Source organism: Heteronotia binoei, chromosome 11 (assembly GCF_032191835.1).
Source record: "Heteronotia binoei isolate CCM8104 ecotype False Entrance Well chromosome 11, APGP_CSIRO_Hbin_v1, whole genome shotgun sequence".
NCBI lineage: Eukaryota > Metazoa > Chordata > Lepidosauria > Squamata > Gekkonidae > Heteronotia > Heteronotia binoei.
Genome location: NC_083233.1, coordinates 81,379,346 through 81,400,487, shown reverse-complemented (window position 1 = coordinate 81,400,487; position 21,142 = coordinate 81,379,346). Strand labels below are relative to the sequence as shown.

The following is a 21,142-nucleotide window of genomic DNA, read 5'->3' as shown; positions in this document are numbered from 1 at the left end:
GAAAAGCCCAGCAGGAACTTATTTACATATTTGACCACACCCCCTGACGCCCCCATTGTTTCACTCAGGGCTTTTGTGTGGGAAAAGCCCAGCAGGAACTCGTTGCTACATTAGGCCATGTCCACTGATGCCAAGCCAGCCAGAACTGCATTTCTGTGTGTTCCTGCTCTGAAAAAGCCCTGGGAAGAACACTGGTTCAAAATGCGGCATTGGAGGAGAGTTTTACAGATGCCGATGGCCACCGAAAGAGAAATCAAGGGACTCTAGATATAATCAAGCCAGAATGCTCCCTAGAACAGGCGTGTCAAACATGCAGCCCGGGGGCCAAATCAGGCCCCCAGAGGGCTCCTCTCAGGCCCTCGAGCAACTGGCTCTTGTCTGCTTCTTTCTCCCTCTCTCTTGCTTCCTTCTGCATCTCAGCTTGCTTTGCAAGGCTTGCTCAATCGCACAGGAGCTACAGAGCAAAACCTCGATTTTCTCCATTGGTTGAGGCTCCTCCCCCTCCTGGTCCCCTGGGGAGGGAGGGAAAGAACCAGAGCTTCCTTTGCCCAGTTCCCTGGATCCCACGATGGGAGAAATACAAAGAAAGCACCTTTAAGACCAACAAGTGCTAATGTTTTAAGCATGTTTTGTTTTAAGTTTTTTTAAAAAATATATATATTTGCTTGCGTCCTTTAAAAAGTTTCTCTCTCTGCTACCTGACCTTAAGCAGGTCCACATACGGCCTGGCTGACGCAACGAGGTCTCATTTATGTCAGATCTGGCCCTCCTGCCAAATGAATTCGGCACTCCTGCCCTAAAAGCTAAAATGACCAATCAGAAGCTATTGTAGTTCGGTCACATCATGAGAAGACATAGTTCCTGCAAAAGGCAATCGTGCCAGAAAAACTGGGAGGCAGAAGGGAAAGAGGAAAACCCAACAGGAGATAGATGGACTCGGTCAAGGAAGCCACCAGAGCTCTCCATTTGTGAGACCTGAGCAAAGCTGTTAATGAAAGGATGTTTTGGAGGCTGTTAATTCAGAGATCCAGAGGAGCCAGCCGTGTTATTCTGCCATTGCAAAATCGTAAAGAGTCCAAGAGCAACTTTAAGACTAACAAATATTATTGGATGCATAAGCTTTCGAGGGGAAGAGCCCCGTGGCGCAGTGGTAAAGCTGCAGGACTGCAGTCCAAGCTCTCTGCTCACAACCTGAGTTCAATCCTGGTGGAAGCTGGGTTCAGGTAACCAGCTCAAGATTGACTCAGCTTTCTATCCTTCCAAGGTCAGTAAAATGAGTACCCAGCTTGCTGTGCGGGGGCGGGGGAGTGTAGATGACTGGGGAAGGCAATGGCAAACCACCCTGTAAAAAGTCTGCTAAGAAAACATTGTGATGTGACGCCATCCCAGAATCAGAAATGACTGGTGCTTGCTCAGGGGACTACCTTTACCTTTTTAAGCTTTTGAGAAGGCATGCATGCATCCGTCAACGAGAGCTGTGTTTCTTGAAAGCTTACGCTACAATAAAATTCGTTAGTCTTAAAGATGCTACTGGACTCTTTCCTATTAATTCATAGGGTTGGCATAAGTCAAAAGTGATTTGACGGCACTTCACATGCACGCAGCGTAGAATTTGGATTGTTCAAGAATCAGATTTTTATTCGTCAATAGAAGGATTGCATGCGAAGAAGACATAACGAGAGAAAAGCAGAATTCCTGATTTCCATCCCAGGTCTCTGTAAAGGGAAGACTTCAATTCCTCCAGGAAGCTCTGCTGTCATTCTTGTCCCAGAAAGAAAGAAACAATGGAGAATTTTGTGTAATTTAATTGTCATAAACATCCCCCGGTCTTCTACCTTGCAGGAGTTTTTTGTGCATGGGAAACAACATGCAAGAAAAACAGGAACGAATGCCAGGCGCCCGTTTCTCCCAGGACTGAGAAACGGCTTGTAAAGTTTGTCCGCCCCGAGCATTTTGCAGCAGTTGGGAGTTCAAGATGCTGGGAAAGGAGGGGTTTTGTAAATTTATTGGCGAATTTACAATTCAGTTGCAGGGTGAAAAACACCTTTTACAAGCAAGAGAAGCCTTCGAAAATGAATCAGCAGCATCTGACTTTCAAATATAACCTTCAGAGCGGCAGTGGTGGGGAAATGCGGCCTCCCTTCTCTCCCCACCCGGGTGCAAATTATCTACCCTTTCAAAATAACATCCTAATGAAAGATAATCACAGGCCCACAGATGTTTGATACAGAAGCAAAGAAGGACAACAATCTAAGATTACCGTACACCAGAGCCAGGAATACTTCCAGTGGGTATCTGGTGACCTCCAGTTGGGCTCCTTTGGTCATGAGATGCAGGGACCAGGGTCCCCGTTAAGCTGAGTTAGTGTGAGCTGGCTCCCAGTATTTCAGCTCCCGGCTCACATATTTTTGTCTTAGCTCAGGGAAAATGGCTCAAGAGCAAACTAATTTGTGCAGCAGCTCACTTGAATGCCAGTAGCTCACAAAGTAGAATTTTTGCTCACAAGGCTCCGCAAATTAGAGCGGGGGTGTCAATCAAGGTGCTGGTTACTACCTTTAAAGCCCTATATGGCCGAGGACCTGTCTACCTTAGGGACCGTCTCTCCCCATATGTTCCCCAGAGAGTGCTTCGATCTAGCCCGCAAAACCTGCTGACAATCCCTGGGCCGAAGGAGGTCAAATTGAAAACAACAGGAGAGAGGGCCTTCTCGGTTACAGCACCCCGCTGGTGGCACCAGCTACCAGAGGAGGTGCGGGCCTTACGGGACCTTAACCAGTTCCGCTGGGCCTGTAAAATTGTACTCTTCCAGCTGGCTTTTTAATGTGGAAGTATCATATCATCACTATGCAAGGTATGTTGTAGGGTTGCCAAGTCCAATTCAAGAAATATCTGGGGACTTTGGGGGTGGAGTCAGGAGAATTTGGGGTGGAGCCAGGAACAAGGGTGTGACGAGCATAATTGAACTCCAAATACCTTCCTTCCATAGAAAATAATGGATAGGGGTACCTTCTTTGGGGGCTCATAGAACTGGGACCCCTGGTCCAATCCTTTTGAAACTTGGAGGGTATTTTGGGGAGAGGCACTGGATGCTATATTGAAAATTTGGTGCCTCTACCTCAAAACACAGCTCTCCCAGAGTCCCAGATACCTGCGGATCAATTCTTCATTATTTCCTATGGGAATAAGTCTCCAAAGGGAATACCAGAGTTCCCAGCAGACATTTCCCTCCCCTCCCCCCGCATTCTGATGACCCTGAAGCGGGGGGAGGGCCTCCAAACCAGGGGATCTCCTGCCCCCACCTGGGGATTGGCAACCCTACTATATTGTATTTGTAGCACCAAATGAATCTGTGTTTTAAATTGTTTTACTGATGTTTTAATGCTTAACTAATGTATTTTATTTGTTTATTATCTACTACTGTAATGCTGTGTTTTTGTTATATTATGTTATGTGAGCCGCCCTGAGCCTGCTTCGGCGGGGAGGGCGGGATATAAATTAAAAATTATTATTATTATTATTATTATTATTATTATTATTATTATTATTATTATTATTATTATTATTATTATTATTATTGTTGTTGTTGTTGTTGTTGTTGTTGTTGTTGTTGTTGTTGTTGTTGTTGTTGTTGTTGTTGCTGTTGTTGTTGTTGTCATGAGGGCCGGATCTGGTATAAATGAGGCGTTGTTGGGCCAGGCCATGTGTCTACCTATTTAAGATTAGGGAGCAGAGGTATAAACGTCATAAAGGACACAGAAAAACACAATGAAATTTTTTTTAAAAGCTTACAACATGCTTAACACATTAGCACTTGTCGGTTGTAAAGGTGCTTTCTTTGTCTCTCTCCCATGGGATCCAGGAAACTGGGCCAAGGAAGCTCTAGGTCTTTCCTTCCTTCCCCAGGGAACCAGGAGGGGGAGGAGCCTCAGCCAATAGAAGGAAGAAAGGCTTGGCTCAGTAGCTCTGCTGTGTGTTTGAGAGAGCCTGGCAAAGCAAGCTCTGCCCCCCCTCCCTTTCCTCCCCAAGGGAGGAGCCTCAGCCAATGGAGAAAACAGAGGCTTTGCTCCGTCGTTCCTGTGCAATTGAGCAAGCCTTGCAAAGCAAGCTGTTATGCAGAAAAGAGCAAGAGAGAGGGAGAAGGAAGCAGATGACAGCCAGTTGCTCGAGGGCCTGATAGGAGCCCTCTGGGAGCCTGATTCGGCCCCCGAACGGCATGTTTGACACCCTTGGCTTAGAGGGAATCCTGGCAGGGACCTGGAAAGGTTTGGCAGGCTGAAGTGCAACTCCTGGCCAGACCAGGGCAGGAACCAGATGGAGCTCCAGGGCAGACCTCCAGGAGATGCCACCCAGCAGGCAGTCCAGGGGCAGAGCCATCCAGGGAAGGAGGCCGGGGATGGCTTGAGGTTGGGCCGATGTGCTTAGAGTGAGGTTGGAAGAGGCATCACTGGGCAGCCGCTGAGTCCACCTGGATCCCTTATTTACTAATTTATTTAGGGATGTAAAAGTTGAGAAGCTCCCACTGGAGGAGGATGATCCAGGGCCTGGAGGAAGAACCCCATGAGAAAAGGCTGAGGAGGGCCTTGGGAATGTTCAGCCTGGAGAAGAAGAGACGGAGGGGGGGACAGGATTGCTCTCTTTAGACATTTGAAAGGCTGACATTTAGATGAGGGGAAGGAGCTGTTCCATGTGGCAGCTGGGGACAGGACTTGCCAGGAGCTCAAATTACAAGCAGAAAAGTACCAGCTGGATACTGATGGGGAGGGGGCTGGGATTTTATAGTCAGAGGATTTCAGAGGTGGAACCAGCTGCCTAGGGAAGTGGTGAGCTCCCCTTCATTGGCTGGCTTCAAAATGTGGCTGCATGATTATTTGTTGGAGATGCTTTAGGCCAGGGGTGGCCAACAGTAGCTCTCCAGATGTTTTTTTGCCTACAACTCCCATCAGCCCAAGCCAGCATGGCGCTGGCTGGGGCTGATGGGAGTTGTAGGCTAAAAAACATCTGGAGAGCTACCGTTGGCCACCCCTGCTTTAGGCTGAGCAGGGGGTTGGACTAGCTCAGGGGTGGCCAAGCTTGCTTAATGTAAGAGCCACAAAGAATAAACATCAGAGGTTTGAGAGCCGCAAGACATGAATGTCGGATGTTTGAGAGCTGCAAGAAGGAAGGAAGGAAAATAAATGGGGAGGGTAAGGGTGGGAGAGGTGAAAAGAAAGCAACTTTAACTTTAAATGCATTCTCCAAGCTGCCAGCTGGCTTGGCTTGTAGAGGTTTAAAGAGACAAATGCCTTCTTCAAGCCAGCTGATGAGGGGGTGGGGGCTTCAAGAGCCACACAATATAAGAACATAAGAACTTAAGAGAAGCCATGTTCAATCAGGCCAATGGCCCATCTAGTCCAACACTCTGTGTCACACAGTGCCCAATATATGTGTGTGTCTATGCGTACATACATATACACACACACATATATATGTATATACACACACTGTGGCTAATAGCCACTGATGAACCTCTGCTCCATATATTTATCCAATCCCCTCTTAAAGCTGGCTATGCTTGTAGACGCCACCACTTCCTGTGGCAGTGAATTCCACATGTTAATCACCCTTTGGGTGAAGAAGGACTTCCTTTTATCCGTTTTAACCTGACTGCTCAGCAATTTCATTGAATGCCCACAAGTTCTTGTATTGTGAAAAAGGGGGGAAAGGACTTCTTTCTCTACTTTCTCCATCCCATGCTTAATCTCGTAAACCTCTATCATGTCACCCCGCAATTGATGTTTCTCCAAGCTAAAGAGCCCCAAGCATTTTAACCTTTCTTCATAGGGAAAGTGTTCCAAACCTTTAATCATTCTAGTTGCCCTTTTTTTGGACTTTTTCCAATGCTATAATATCCTTTTTGAGGTGCGGTGACCAGAATTGTACACAGTATTCCAAATGAGACCGCACCATCGATTTATACAGGGGCATTATGATACTGGCTGATTTGTTTTCAGTTCCCTTCCTAATAATTACCAGCATGGCATTGGCCTTTTTTATTTCAACTGCACACTGTCTTGACATTTTCAGTGAGTTATCTACCACGACCCAAGATCTCTCTCTTGGTGAGTCTCTGCCAGTTCACACCCCACCAACTTGTATTTGTACCTGGGATTCTTGGCCCCAATGTGCATTACTTTGCACTTGGCCACAAATCAGCCAAAATGCACAGAGTTTGCAAGCTCACATTTCACTGGGGCTTTACTCACAGGAACTGCTGTCCTTCAGGCTAACACTGGCAAACAAAAAGAGAGAGAGGTGGAGATTTCCTCCATCCCATAAACAGATTCTTATACAAAGTCTCTGAAAACAATGCAAAACAAGCACAGAGACACACACACCCCTCTTACTGTCTCTACAAATACTTCTGAAACGTACAGGGGCTACTCTCTCTCACACACACACACTTAACTGTCTCTGGTTCCTCCACAAAGAGGTCTGAAAAGTACATGGACTATGTTGCTCTGTCTCATACACACACACTCGCACCCACCCACTTACTTACTCTGAAACAAAATCAAAACAAATGGAGGGGCTGTGCTCTGATTATGCTGCTGACCCTTCCCCATGAAGTACTTCCTGCTTCCTGCTCAACTTTAAAGGCACGCACACACACATTTTAAAACGGGACCTGTTTGCACATTTCTAAACTTGCTGGAGATCTAGAGGTACATGGTGGCTGTGGGGGCGGGGCTTCCCCCTGCGGGCCAGCTGGCTGGGGGCAGGGGGAAACCTGTAAAACCAGGGGATCCCCTGCTGGGACCTGGGGATCGGGAAGCCTAACTCTCTGGCACTCAACCATTCTGAGGTCCCTCCTCAGGCTTTACCTCCAAAATCTCCAGGTATTTGCTGGTAAGCCTCATATCCTACTCTCACAGGGTTGTTTTGAAGTGGGGAAAGGAGAACCCTATATGCCATCCAGAGAACCTCAGAGGAAAGGAAGAATAAACATAAGAACATAAGAGAAGCCATGTTGGATCAGGCCAATGGCCCATCCAGTCCAACATTCTGTGTCACATAAGAGAAGCCATGTTGGATCAGGCCAATGGCCCATCCAGTCCAACACTCTGTGTCACATAAGAAGATAAGAGAAGCCATGTTGGATCAGGCCAATGGCCCATCCAGTCCAACATTCTGTGTCACATAAGAGAAGCCATGTTGGATCAGGCCAGTGGCCCATCCAGTCCAACACTCTGTGTCACATAAGAAGATAAGAGAAGCCATGTTGGATCAGGCCAATGACCCATCCAGTCCAACACTCTGTGTCACATAAGAACATAAGAGAAGCCATGTTGGATCAGGCCAATGGCCCATCCAGTCCAACACTCTGTGTCACACAGTCGCCAAAAAGCCAGGTGCCACCAGGAGGTCCACCAGTGGGGCCAGGACACCAGAAGCCCTCCCACTGTTCTCCCCCCCCCCCCAAGCACCAAGAATACAGAGCATCACTACCCCAGACAGTTCCAACAATATGCTGTGGCTAATAACCACTGATGGGCCTCTGCTCCAGATGTTTATCCAATCCCTTCTTGAAGCTGGCTATGTTCATAGCGGCCACCGTGTATTAATTACCCTGTGAGTGAAGAAGTACTTCCTTCTACCTGCTCTGACCATTTTATCCGTTCTAACATATGCTAGACAAAGAACTGGGCCAAGTGTAGATTTGCCCGTCATCCCTCACATCCAAGATTGTAAGCACCCTGGGGCAGGCACCCAGGAGGCTAGTCTCTGAGTGACCGTCAAGGCCAACTGGGGATTTGAATCAAGACAAAGCAGTAACAGAATTTAAAACTGCAGGCCGAGACAGCAGAAGACCCCCAGTTCTAATTCGCATCATAAGGACGAGAACCTTGACTTTTAATAAAAGCCCTCTGAGATTTTCTGGAGTTCTGCACCGCGTGCTCGCTCCGAACGGCTGGCAGCATCCTCTCCCCCTCCCCCACTCCCAGGTGATCCCAAGTGCTCCCAGCCAAGCTTTTTTTGGCCGGCGCATCCCATGATTTTTAGAGAGTGGCTCATAACTTCCGTGCAATCGATGGGGACCGTGGCTTGGCACCTTTTATTTTTTAATCATCGGGCAGTGCTGACTCCCTCGGCTTCTTCCGTCAGGCATTTCACAAAGATCAATAAGATCCTTAAAAAGATGGAAGAAGGCAGCAGCAGCAACGCGGGGGGGGGGGGGCGGGGGGAGGAGAGAGAGCGCTAGGTGGGAGCGGGGGGGGGGGGCTTTTAATTCATTTTAAGAGCTTCCAATCGCCCCCACTCAGCTCCTGGGCGCTGGATCAATGAGGCATCAGCCACCACGGCTTTGGCTCAGAGGTGGGGCCAGAATGATGGACACGGATGCTGCTCTCCCTTGGCCTAGTCCTTAAGGGGGCCTCCTGCCAGGAGAAGGCAAGCAGGGTGGGGGGTGGGTGGGGATTTCTCCCAAGCACCGGCTGCGCATTGTACCCAAGCGATGCTTTTCCACTGCAGCAACTGACCCTGTGCAGAGCAGCTGCCTGGGGAGGTAGCATGTGTGCAGAACATTCATCCTCCCAATGCCTCCCCTCCCCCCCCCACACACACTGAACAGATGAACAGATGAAGCTGCCTTATACTGAATCAGACCCTCGGTCCATCAAAGTCAGTATTGTCTTCTCAGACTGGCAGCGGCTCTCCAGGGTCTCAATCTCCTTCACACCTATTTGCCTGGACCCTTTTTTGGAGATGCCGGTGATTGAACCTGGGACCTTCTGCTTCCCAAGCAGATGCTCTACCACCGAGCCACAGCCCCATTCATGGCTCTCCAGGGTCTCAAGCTGAGGTTTTTCACACCTATTTGCCTGGACCCTTTTTTGGAGATGCCGGAGATTGAACCTGGGACCTTCTGCTTACCGAGCAGATGCTCTACCACTGAGCCACAGCCCCATTCATGGCTCTCCAGGGTCTCAAGCTGAGGTTTTTCATGCCTATTTGCCTGGACCCTTTTTTGGAGATGCCGGGGATTGAACCTGGGACCTTCTGCTTACCGAGCAGATGCTCTACCACTGAGCCACAGCCCCATTCATGGCTCTCCAGGGTCTCAAGCTGAGGTTTTTCACACCTATTTGCCTGGACCCTTTTTTGGAGATGCCGGGAATTGAACCTGGGACCTTCTGCTTCCCAAGCAGATGCTCTACCACTGAGCCACCATCCCTCCTCTTGCTTTTCAGACTCCCCTGCAATTTCTGGGGGCTTTGGGGGTGGAGCCAGGAGGCCTTGGGAGTGGGGCCAGGAGCAAGGGTGAGACAAGCACAATTGAACCCCAAAGGGAGTTCTGGTCATCCCATTTAAAGGGACCGCACACCTTTTAAATGCCTTTCCCTCCACTGGAAAGAATGAAGGATAGAGGCACCTTCTTTGGGGCCTCGTAGAATTGGACCCCCTCGTCCAATCCTTTTGAAACGTGGAAAGTACTTTGGGGAGAGGCACCGAATGCTATGCTGAAAATTTGCTGTCTCTGTCTCAAAAAAACAGGGGGCCCCCAGAGCCCCAGATACCAGTGGATTAATTCTCCATTATACCCTATGGGAATCGATCTTCATAGGGAATAATGGAGTGCCCAGCAGACAGTTCCCTCCCCCCCTCCCTATTTTCTGATGATCCTGAAGTGGGGGGAGGGCCTCCAAACCGGGGGACCCCCTGCCCCCACCTGGGGATTGGCAACCCTAGCCTGCAAGCACAACCGATTTCAGTTTGCTGAGCTGGTTTGCCACCGGGCAGGGGTGGGGCAAAGGAATAGCGGCTGCATCCATCAGTCTTGGAGAGTGGGGCTGTGGCTCCGTGGGAGAGGCCCTGCCCTGAAAGGAGAAAGCCGTCCGTTCAATCTCAGGTAACAGCTTTTAGGAAAGACCTGTGGGGTCGCCAACCGCCAGGAGAGCCAGTTTGGTGTAGTGGTTAAGTGTGCAGACTCTTATCTGGGAGAACCGGGTTTGATTTCCCACTCCTCCACCTGCAGCTGCTGGAATGGCCTTGGGTCAGCCAGAGCTCTCTTATCTGGGAGAACCGGGTTTGATTCCCCACTCCTCCGCTTGCAGCTGCTGGAATGGCCTTGGGTCAGCCAGAGCTCTCTTATCTGGGAGAACCGGGTTTGATTCCCCACTCCTCCACTTGCACCTGCTAGCATGGCCTTGGGTCAGCCATAGCTCTGGCAGAGGTTGTCCTTGAAAGGGCAGCTGCTGTGAGAGCCCTCTCAGCCCCACCCACCTCACAGGGTGTCTGTTGTGGGGGAGGAGGGGAAAGGAGATTGTGAGCCGCTCTGAGACTCTTCGGAGTGGAGGGCGGAATATAAATCCAATATCTTCATCTTCCTCACAGGGTGTCTGTTGTGGGGGAGGAAGGTAAAGGAGATTGTGAGCCGCTCTGAGACTCTTCGGAGTGGATAGTGGGATATATATCCAATATCTTCATCTACCTCACAGGGTGTCTGTTGTGGGGGAGGAAGGTAAAGGAGATTGTGAGCTGCTCTGAGACTCTTCGGAGTGGAGGGCGGGATATAAATCCTATATCTTCATCTACCTCACAGGGTGTTTGTTGTGGGGGAGGAAGGTAAAGGAGATCGTGAGCCACTCTGAGACTCTTCGTAGTGGAGGGTGGGATATAAATCCAATCTCTTCATCTACCTCACAGGGTGTCTGTTGTGGGGGAGGAAGGTAAAGGAGATTGTGAGCCGCTCTGAGACTCTTCGGAGTGGAGGGCGGGATATAAATCCAATATCTTCATCTACCTCACAGGGTGTCTATTGTGGGGGAGGAAAGGAAAGGAGATTGTGAGCTGCTCTGAGACTCTTCGGAGTGGAGGGCGGAATATAAATCCAATATCTTCTTCTTCTTCTGGGGCCTGGAGATCTCTTAGAATCACAGCTGAATTCCAGGCAACATTAGGATCAGGATGGGCCAAAGGAAATGTTGTATGCCAAGAGTGGTTAAAATGTGAGATTTGCTGCCAGAGATGTAGCGATGGCCACAGGAATAGACAGCTTTCAAAGGGGATTAGAGCGATTTCTGGAAGACAAGTCTGTAAGTGGCTACTAGCCGTGGTGACTGAGGGGGACCTCCCTATCTAGAGGCACTCAGCCTCTGAATCGCTGTGCCAGGAGGCAACATTGGCGAAGGCCTTGGCCCCTATGCTCTGTTGCTGGCCCACCAGCAGAACTGGCTGGCCATTGTGCGAGACAGGAGGCTGGACTGGATGGACTACTGGTCTGATCCAGCAGGGCTCTTCTGATGATCTTAAACTCCAGAACACACTGCAATCCAGGTAATGACCCATTCAAAGGCCTGGGATGTCAACAGCACCCTCCATGCACCAGGAAATCAAGGTATGCATACAAGATGGTGTGATCACCCCATCCCCGGGTGGGACTCTTCAGGTGTTCTAGCTCCCCGATGCAGTCATGACTCTCTGATTGGCAGACACACCAATCTAGGAACCAGCTGACTGCTTCTGCAAGAGAGAGCTGCTTGCCTGCCATGGAGTGTGCCTGCCGGAAAGATACTGCTGTTTTTGTTGTTGGTCCATCAAGGTCAGTATTGTCTATTCAGCCACTGTCCAGGGTACCAGGCTGAGCTCTTTCCCATCACCCCCTGCCTGGTCCTTTTAATCGGAGATGGCAGGGATTGAACCTGAAACCTTCTGGATGCCAAGCAGAGGCTCTACCATGGAGCTACAGCCCCACTTCATGGCTCTTCAGGGTCTCAGGCCTTTCCCATCCCCTTCTGTCTGGTCCTTTTTAACTGAGTATGCCAGGGATTGAATCTGGGACCTTCTGAATGCCAAGTAGATGCTCTACCACCATCCCTCCCAAGGTGGTGAGCTGCACTTTCTCGTGGTCATTTTTGAACATATGAAGCAGGCTTATACTGAATCAGAACCCCCTCGGTCCATCAAAGTCAGTCTTGTCTACTCAGACTGGCAGCAGCTCTCCAGGGTCTCAAGCTGAGGATTTTCACGCCTACTTGCCTGGACCCTTTTTAGTTGGAGATGCCGGGGATTGAACCTGAAACCTTCCGCTTACCAAGCAGATGCTCTACCACTGAGCCACCGTCCTTCCCCACAGTTGAACATATGAACATATATGAACCTATGAAGCTGCCTTCTGCTGAATCAGACCCTCCTTGGTCCATCAAAGTCAGTCTTGTCTACTCAGACTGGCAGCAGCTTTCCAGGGTCTCAAGCTGTGGTTTTTCATGCCTACTTGCCTGGACGCTTTTTAGTTGGAGATGCCGGGGATTGAGCCTGAGACCTTCTGCTTACGAAGCAGATGCTCTACCACTGAGCCACAGCCCCATTTATGGCTCTCCAGGGTCTCAAGCTGAGGTTCTTCACGCCTACTTGCCTGGACCCTTTTTTGCTGGAGATGCCGGGGATTGAACCTGGGACCTTCTGCTTACCAAGCTGATGCTCTTCCACTGAGCCATGGCCCAATAATGAACTCATGTGATGCATTAAGGTCAGCATTGTTTACCCAGACTGGCAGCGGATCTCCAGGGTCTCAGGAGGAGATCTTTCCCATCACCTCCTGCCTGATCCTTTCAACTGCAGATGCCGGGGATTGAACCAGGGACCTTCTGCATGCCAAGCAGAAGCTCTGCCACCGAGCCACAGTCTCACTTCTAAACAAAGACTCCCTGCACCAGGGGACATCGCTGCTGTCAATGGATCAGGAAACAGCTACGTGGGGTTTTTTGTTCTCCTCTCATTTGATTGGCAGGCTCGCTGGTCTGTGGCGACTGAGGTTCAGCTCACCTGACAGGTGCCAAGTTCCAAAAGTCCCAGCGCGCCCTCAAGAAATCCTGCCTCCCTGGGGGACTGTCCATCCAGACGCACATTGACTGCAGGTGGTGATCTATCACCACTCCACCCGCAGGCCCAAGAGACTCAATTAATTTGTTTCTGTCAAAGCGGAACGCAGCTGCGGTTGACCCACGGCAGCCCTCCCTCCTCCTGCAACACTCCGGTTTTACTCAGCTCCCCGCTGATCGATACACACCTCGTCGATAATGCCTCCGAATAAGCTACAGCCATGCGCTGGGTACCGTTTAATAAGGCAATCGCTCATTGCGGTGCATCAGGCTGCTTTTTATAGGGCAGGTAAGATCATATTTCACAGCCGGGACCATTCCTAGACCTGCACGAACGCAGTCTGTGGGGGGAGAAATTGGCACACAAGGTAGTTTACAGCCACGCTGTCCCCTCCAATGTGAGGAAATTGCCTTTGAGCTCAGCTAATGCATTGCCCAGGGCTGGCTCACTGTGTTTAGTCACCCCAGGGTTGGCAGTGGAAGACAAGCCTTGAGGCCAGCGGCTGGTGGATCACCCCCGAGCAGCTCACAGTGAACAACCTGCCTAGAGAGCCAGTGTGGTGTAGTGGTTAAGTCATAGAATCATAGAGTCATAGAATCATAGAATTGGAAAGAACCGTCAGGGTCATCTAGTCCAACCCCCTGCACAATGCAGGAGACTCACAAACTTCTCCCCCTAAATTCACAGCATCCTCATTGCTGTCAGATGGCCATCTAGCCTCTCTTTAAAAACCTCCAAAGAAGGAGAGCCCACCACCTCCCAAGGAGGAAGCCTGTTCCACTGAGGAATCGCTCTAACGGTCAGGAAGTTTTTCCTAATGTTGAACTGGAAACTCTTGATTTAATTTCAACCCACTGGTTCTGGTCCTACCTTCTGGGGCCACAGAAAACAATTCCACACCATCCTCTAGATGACAGCCCTTCAAGTACTTGAAGATGGTGATCCTATCACCTCTCAGCCGCCTCCTCTCCAGGCTAAACATCCCCAGCTCCTTCTTCATACGACTTGGTCTCCAGACCCCTCACCATCTTCGTCACCCTCCTCTGCACCCGTTCCAACTTGTCTATATCCTTCTTTAAATAGAGTGCCCAAAACTGAACACAATACTCCAGGTGAGGTCTTACCAGAGCAGAGTAAAGCGATACCATCATTTCACGTGATCTGGACACTATACTGTTTGTGCAGACTCTTATCTGGGAGAACTGGGTTTGATTCCCCACTCCTCCACTTGCACCTGCTGGAATGGCCTTGGGTCAGCCACAGCTCTCTTATCTGGGAGAACCGGGTTTGATTCCCCACTCCTCCACTTGCAGCTGCTGGAATGGCCTTGGGTCAGCCATAGCTCTCGCAGGAGTTGTCTTTGAAAGAGCCGCTGCTATAAGAGCTCTCTCAGCCCCACCTACCTCACAGGGTGTCTGTTGCGGGGGCAGAAGATACAGGAGATTGTAAGCCGCTCTGCGTCTCTGATTCAGAGAGAAGGGTGGGGTATAAATCTGCAGTCCTTCTTCTTCTTCTTCTAGAGTTAGCTGCAGCCATTCAGAACAAAGTGGGCAGTGATTGGCCCTTTCTGCCACATGTCCCTGGCCGAGCTTGTGCCTGCAATACCACTTTCCAGACACCTGCCCTGGTGGTGCTGAAGAACCTGAGGTGGCCATAAGGCTGGCTGAAGATCTCCCAGGATTACAACTAGTCTCCAGATGACAGAGAGGAAATGGCTGCTTTGGAAGATGGACTGTACAGAATTATACCCTGAGGAGCCATCCTCCACTCCCTAAACCCCACTTTCCCCAGGCTCCGCCCCCCCAAAAAATCTCCAGGGATTTCCCAACCCAAAACTGGCAACCCTTGGTGGGTAGAACAGCAGCGCTCTCTTCTGGCAAGGAGAAAAGGTCTGCTAAGATCCCCTTTCATACTTCAAGACCCAGGCCAGAATAGGGTTGCCAAGTCCAATTCAAGAAATATCTGGGGACTTTGGGGGTGGAGCCAGGAGCAAGGTTGTGACAAGCAAGATTGAACACCAAAGGGAGTTCTGGCCATCATTTTTAAAGGGACCGCACTCCTTTTAAATGCCTTCCCTCCATTGGAAATAACGAAGGACAGGGGCGCCTTCTTTGGGGGCTCACAGAATTGGACCCCCTGGTCCAATCCTTTTGAAACTTGGAGGGTGTTTTGAGGAGCTGGATGCTGTGCTGTGAATTTGGTGCCTCTATCTCAAAAAACAGCCCCCCAGAGTCCCAGCTACCTATGGATCAATTCTCCATTATGCCCTATGGGAATGAGTCTCCATAGGGAATAATAGAGTGCCCAGCAGACATTTCCCTCCTTCACTTTCTGATGACCCTGAAGCGGTGGAAGGGCCTCCAAACTGGGGAATCCCCTGCCCCCTGCCTGGGGATTGGCAACCGTAATTCTTATGACCACCACAACAAGCTGCCATGATGGCCACTAACTCAGTGGATGGCTGTGAGTGGCGCCTCCCTGAGGAGGAGGAGAGCTCTGCAGGCCAAAGGTGACTTATTCTGCTACTATTATATAAAGCTGCTTCCCTGGTCCATTCAGGCCAGTATTATCTGACTAGCAACAGAGAACTTCTATCTCAGCCCCAGGGGTGGAATTCTAGCTGGAGTTCCTTTGCATATTAGGCCACCCCCGCCCCCCTCTCCGATGTAGCCAATCCTCCAAGAGCTTACAAAAAAGAGCCTTGCAACCTCTTGGAGGATTGGCTACATGAGGGGGTGTGGCCTAATATGCAAAGGAGCTCCTGCTAGAATTCCACCTCTGCTCAGCTCCAATACTAGGCAACAGCGTTGCTCTCTAGGACCTTCCGCATGCACAGTGTGTGGTTGCAATAAAAAAGGCCAACGCCATGCTGGGAATTATTAGGAAGGGAATTGAAAACAAATCAGCCAGTATCACAATGCCCCTGTATAAATCGATGGTGCGGCCTCATTTGGAATAACGTGTACAATTCTGGTCACCGCACCTCAAAAAGGATATTATAGCTTTGGAAAAAGTGCAGAAAAGGGCAACTAGAATGATTAAAGGTTTGGAACACTTTCCCTATGAAGAAAGGTTAAAATGCTTGGGGCTCTTTAGCTTGGAGAAACGTCGACTGAAGGGTGACATGAGTGAGGTTTACTAGATTATGCATGGGATAGAGAAGGCAAAGAAAGAAGTCCTTTTCTCCCTTTCTCACAATAAAGAACTCATGGGCATTCCATGAAATTGCTGAGCAGTCGAGTTAGAACGGATAAAAGGAAGTCCTTCTTCACCCAAAGGGTGATTAACATGTGGAATTCACTGCCACAGGAAGTGGTGGTGAATACAAGCATAGCCAGTTTTAAGAGGGGATTGGATAAACATATGGAGCAGAGGTCCATCAGTGGCTCTTAGCCACAGCGTATTGTTGGAACTCTCTGTCTGGGGCAGTGATGCTCTGTATTCTTGGTGCTGGGGGAGGGGCAAAGTGGAAGGGCTTCTAGCCCCACTTGTGAGCCTCCTGATGGCACTGGGGGAGGGATTGGCCACTGTTTGACATGGAGTGTTGGACTGGATGGGCCATTGGCCTGATCCAACATGGCTTCCCTTATGTTCTTATGTTCATGCAAAGCAAGAATTCCACCCAGGCCTAAAGAAGAAGAAGATATTGGATTTATATCCCGCCCTCCACTCCGAAGAGTCTCAGAGCGGCTCACAATCTCCTTTCCCTTCCTCTCCCACAACAGACACCCTGTGAGGTGAGTGGGGCTGGAGAGGGCTCTCACAGCAGCTGCCCTTTCAAGGACAACCTCTGCCAGAGCTATGGCTGACCCAAGGCCATGCTAGCAGGTGCAAGTGGAGGAGTGGGGAATCAAACTCGGTTCTCCCAGATAAGAGTCCGCACACTTAACCACTACACCAAACTGGCTCTCCACTGAGAAGACCTCCACTGAGGAATACATTCTTCCAGAGACCCTCCAACAGGAACCCGGGTTGCTTATTTAACACGCCCCCCCCCAATATGCATTTACCATCCATGCTCTATCATCACCAATCAATATAACAGTTATTACTTAATGGGGTAAAAATTGAAATTCTAATGTTTCCCCAAATCGGTGTGCAACATCGCAGCTAATTGCTGCAGAACTTATTTGGGGATCTTAATGAAAATGCAAATGCAGAGGCATTAATCAAACAATTATTTCTTAACCACAAGACAGGCGACACTCAACCTAATTAAGGGATAAACAAAGTTAATCAGGGAGCCGACAACACTGGTTCATCATACATTTGCAGTGTGAAAAGGAATATTACACAGTGATCTATTAATGAGACCCTCTCTTCCCCCTTCCGTTCGTTCACTGTAACTCCTAATAATGGGACAACGTCGGCTCAAGGGAACAAAACAATGGTTTTCTGCTGGTCGTTGCTCAGGAACATCTTCTCTTTGTAGGTCTGGTGGGCACCAGAAAAATAAGACAAAACAAAGAAACCGCCTTGATTAGGGTTGCCAAGTCCAATTTATGAAATATCTGGGGACTTTGGGGGTGGAGCCAGGAGACTTTCGGAGTGGAGCCAGGAGACATTAGGGGTGGGGCCAAGATCAAGCCTGTGACAAGCATCATTGAACTCCAAAGGGAGTTCTGGCCATCACATTTAAATGGACGACACACCTTTTCAATGCCTTCCTTCCATAGGAAATAATGAAGGATAGGGGCACCTTCTTTGGGGGCTCATAGAATTGGGCCCTCTGGTCCAATTGTTTTGAAACTTGGGGGGTATTTTGGGGAGAGGCACTAGATGCTGTACTGAAAATTTGGTGCCTCTACCTTAAAAAACAGCCCCGCTCTGAGCCCCAGATATCCACGGATCAATTCTCCATTATTTTCTGTGGGAATAAATCTCCCTAGGGAATAATAGAGTTCCCAGCAGACATTTCCTTCCCCTCCCCCCGCTTTCTGACGACCCTGAAACGGGGGGAGGGCCTCCAAACCTTGGGATCCCCTGCCCCCACCTGGGGATTGGCAACCCTAGCCTTGATGCAATATTATTCCATTATGATTGCAGCAATGTATACAGGCAAAGGTGGGGGAGGGGGCGGTTCCTACACGTCACATATAAGTCGTGAGACTGGAGGAGGGGTCTATAATTTTAGAGGCTGCACCTGTGCGGCACAAACCATTTTCTTGCTTTCCAGATGTTTCAAAGCCAGGTAGCGCTGCTAGCAGGTTGTAGGGCTGCCACGTTCAAGTCTAGAAATATCTGGGGACTTTGGGGGTGGAGCCAAGAGACTTTGGAGGTGGGGCCAGGAGCAAGGTTGGGACATGCATAACTGAACTCCAAAGGGAGTTCTGGCTATCAAATGTATAGGGACTGCACATCTTTTAAATGCCTTCCCTTCGCTGGAAATAATGACGAATAGGGGGACCTTCCTTGGGGGCTCATAGAATTGGACCCCCTGTTCCAACCCTTTTGAAACTTGGAGGGTGTTTTGAGGAGAGGTATCGGATGCTATGCTGCAAATTTGGTGCCTCTAGCTCAAAAAACGTCCCCCCGAGCCCCAGATACCTATGGATCCATTCTCCATTATACCCTATGGGAGTCGGTCTCTATAGGGAATAATGGAGTGCCCAGCAGACATTTCCTTCCCCCTCCCTGCTTATTCCACCCATCCTCCAGAAAAACCCAGGAAGATCAGAGAAGCGGTTTTCCTCCTTTCTTCCGGCAAACCTTGAATCCAAAATCTCGGAGCAACTGTGCCAAAATCAACCAAAGTTCAATGCTGATTCAGTGGCATTTGCTTATATACATTGCTTCCAATGTTCCCTTTAAGTTGTGGAGTCTTGTGAGCAAAAATGCTACTTTGTGAGCTACTGGCATTAAAGCTGTGAGCTACTGCATCAATTAGTTTGCTCTAGGGCCGTTCCCCCCGAGCTGAGACAAAAATGTGTGAGCCAGAGGCTAACAAAATTGTGAGCTAGCTCACACTAACTCAGCTTGGAGGGAACATGGATTGCAACCCTGCAATAGATATAAATAGTGGCATAAATATAAAAATTGGAATAAATACAAGTAACGAAATGTATGTATCTCGGAAGATATATAATGGAAGATTGCAGATATGTTCTTGTAGCTGCTCTTTTTGCTTCCTCTGCTGGTCTATCACCATCATAAATTATTAATTTACTCCATAATTGAGGAATGCAGCGTTGTTTTTAATCACTGCTTCCAGCTGGTTTGGCGTTAGGGGGTGTGGCCTGATATGCAAATGAGTTCCTGCTGGGCTTTTCCTACAAAGAAAGCTCTGGCTTCCAGATTTACTGTATCTTTTTATCGCTGAATTTTACCAATGTAATTTTTTGCATAAGCCACTTTGAAAGCTTCAGCTCTAAGGTCAGCGAGAGATGTTTAAAATGCACATCCACGGGCTCTAGTCATGGCTGCTTCCTTAGATAGTTTTTTTTTTTTAAGAGTTAGACAAATTCACAGTCCATCAATGACATTCAGGGTGGTCAAGTGGGGCTGCGCCATCTACACACCATGCCGTCATGCCCTCTACTAAAGTGTAGGAGTGCCCAAGTATATGGAAGCTGATCCAGCTCTTGGTCCCTGGTCTAGCTGTTGGGGCAGAGGCAAACCAGTCCCAATCAGGGGTGGAATTCTAGCAGAAGTTCCTTTGCCTATTAGGCCACACCCCCTGATGTAGCCAATCCTCCTGGAGCTTACAAAAAAAGAGCCTTGTAAACTCTTGGAGGATTGGCTACATCAGGGGTGTGTGGCCTAATACGCAAAAGAGCTTCTGCTAGAATTCCACTCCTGGTCCCAACATATTCCCATAAATCTAGGGAAGAGACATTACAATATCAACCAGTTTGGCACCAGTCCCTTCCCTAAAACACTCAACTTTTTGAAAAACATTTTTAACATTAACTTTTTAAAAAAAAATTTAGAAAGCAAGGTAGAAGGGATACAAAAGGAAAAGATGGATTGCATAGCAAATTATATGTATCGAATACATAGTGGGATATGTAAAACAAAAATAAATATTTTTCCCCCGGAGCTCTCACAGAGTTGTCCTTGAAAGGGCAGCTTCTGGGAGAGCTCTCTCAGCCCCACCCACCTCACAGGGTATTTGTTGTGGAGGAGAAAGGTAAAGGAGATTGTGAGCCACTCTGAGATTCAGAGTGAAGGGCGGGGTATTAATCCAATATCTTTTTCTCATAGGACACAATAATCTTTACTTCAAATAGTTTGAATTTCAAATTCCATAACCTATTTTGGAACTATGTTATTAATTTCATCATTATATTTTCTATGTTATATGTTTCACTATTTCTACATACTAGCTATAACTAGTATGCTTAAAGGGAAGTATATTATATATCTCACATGTAAGACAAAAAAACAGATGTTTTTGTTCAAAATGATGGTTTTATCTAATTGTAATTATTGTGTATTATGGTTTTACAGTGTATTGTATTTATGTGTTGTGAGCTGCCCTGAGCCTGCCTCGGCGGGGAGGGCGGGATATAAATAAAAAGTTGTTGTTGTTGTTGTTGTTATTATTATTATTATTATTATAAAATCCACTTCCTCATACATTTATATTCAAAAACTTTATTCTATTTATATTCTATTTGTGCACTGTAAAACACTTTTATATGCATAGCAATATATTTACATACAATTTTAAGCTATTTTTCATTCTAAATTTATTTCCTGTTGCCTAATAAACACTCCATCTCTCCTCAGATTTTGAAATTGATCTATTTCTCAAACAGGTAGTTAATTTTGCCATTACTGCATCATCAGTGAGTTTATTTTCCCATTCTTCTAAGCTTGGACAGATATCCGATTTCCATTTTTGCGGCGTAGATTACTCTAGCTGCTGTCACCATATATTTGAATATTTCTTTCAAAGCTTTGGGTAATTTGTTTGGGCTATCTTCCTACTAGCGTGTTCTTGGCTTTCATGCAGAATTTAAATTTTAATCTGTTCTGCATTGTTCCATGTATTCCAAAAACTCTCAACGGTAGAATTTGTATCTTCACCACCAGACACCTGATATCATAGAGATCTTGGCGAGCCACATCCTGCCTGGAACACGTTCTGATATCACCTCGAGAGGGTAAAAAAAAAGCGAGGCATCCCACTTCTTGATGCTTCAGTGAGCCGCCGGCTGGATGGTCTCAGAGCAGGAAGAGGCTGGCATCCCCAGGCCCCAAAGGAATGTCTCTCTCCTCTCCTTCTGACACATTCCATGTCTTACACTGGAAGTGTCGTGTCCTATCAGATCAAGAGCTG

At 48.4% G+C, this 21,142-nt stretch overlaps 1 non-coding gene across 1 annotated transcript; it reads right to left on the bottom strand.

Annotated features, from left to right (window-relative positions):
* Positions 1–12,270: 12,270 nt before the first annotated feature.
* TRNAT-CGU (transfer RNA threonine (anticodon CGU)) lies at positions 12,271–12,342 on the bottom strand. Its single transcript has one exon. It is a non-coding gene; the product is annotated as a tRNA-Thr (tRNA).
* Between the last annotated feature and the right edge of the window lie 8,800 nt (positions 12,343–21,142).